The following is a 1,474-nucleotide window of genomic DNA, read 5'->3' as shown; positions in this document are numbered from 1 at the left end:
GGGGGGGGGTAGGAGTGAAAAGATTAAAAGGTGACGGTCCACTTTATATCCTGATGAAGGGGCCACCTTGAAACCCCTTGAAGACTGCAAATAATTGAAATCTGGACCCTAAAGAATAGTCCCCTCACCTTTCCTCACTCCTACCCCCTTCAGTTCCTCTCAGAGTGAAATTATAAAAAGTGGGTGGGAAGGGTGGAGGTCCACTTTATGTCTTGATAAAACGGGGCCCCTTGAAATCCCCGAAAAGCGCTGGCTTTTTAATGAAGACTACAGCTAAAAAATTCTGGACCCCCCTCCCTTCCTCCCAGAATGAAATGATGGAAAGTGGGTGGTAAGGGTGAAGGTCCACTTTACGTTCTAGTGAAGGGGGCTCCTTAAAACCCCTTGAAGACTACAGCTAATTCAAATCTGGACCTAAAAAAATTGTTTGGTACTAACCTTTCATAATTCCTATTCAAACCTCACGATTGTGTGTGAGGGGGGGGTAGGAATTAAATAATGGAACGTGGGTGGGAAGGGTGAAGGTCCGCTTTATGTCCTGATAAAAGGTGCCGTAAAACCACCAAAAGGCATTGGCTTTTTAATGAATACTACAGCTAATAAAATCTGGGACCCAAAGTATAGTTTGGCCCTCACCTTTCCTCACACCTACTCCACCCTCACAATTGTGTGTGAGAGGAGGGGGGTTAGGAGGGAAAATACGGAAAGTGGGTGGCAAGGGTGAAGGTCTATTTTACACCCTGATGAAGGGGGCCCCTTGAAACCCCCGCGAAGTATACAGCTAACAAAAATGTGGACCCTAAAGAGTAGTTTGGTACTCACCATTATTCACTTCTACTACCCCCCATCCTTACAATTGTGTGTTAGTAGGTGGTAGGAGTAAAATTATGGAAAGTAAGTGGTAAGGGGTGAAGGTCCACTCTACACCCTGATGAAGGGGGCCCCTTGAAACTCTGTGAAGTCTACAACTAATAAAAATCTGGAACCTAAAGAGTAGTTTAGGACTCACCATTCTTCACTCCTACACCCCCATCCTCATGATTGTGTGTTAGAGGAGGGGGCAGGAGTAATGATGCAAAGTGGGTGGGAAGGGTGAAAACCCTTGAAGACTACAACTGATTGACATCTGGACCCTTAAAAATAGTTTGGCCCTCACCTTTTTTCATTCCTACCCCCTTCCCTTCCCCTCAGGGTGAAATGGAAAGTGTGTGGGAAGGGTGAAGTAACACTTTACATCCTGACAACAGCTAAAAATTTCTGGATCCCAAAGACTCCGCCCTCATGATTGTGTGAAAGAGGATGAGGGGGGTAGGAGTGAAATGATTGAAAGTGGGCAGGAAAGGTGAAGGTCTACTTTACGTCCTGATGAATGGGGCCCCTTGAAAACCCTTAAACACTACAACTAATAAAAATCTGGTCCCTAAAGAATAGTTTGTCACTCACTGTTCTTCACGTCTACTACCCCCCCCCCCCC

Source organism: Nanorana parkeri, unplaced genomic scaffold (genome assembly GCF_000935625.1).
Source record: "Nanorana parkeri isolate BGI_ZX_2015 unplaced genomic scaffold, ASM93562v1 scaffold544, whole genome shotgun sequence".
NCBI lineage: Eukaryota > Metazoa > Chordata > Amphibia > Anura > Dicroglossidae > Nanorana > Nanorana parkeri.
The sequence above is the reverse complement of the archived record's forward strand: the minus strand, read 5'-3'. Positions refer to the sequence as shown.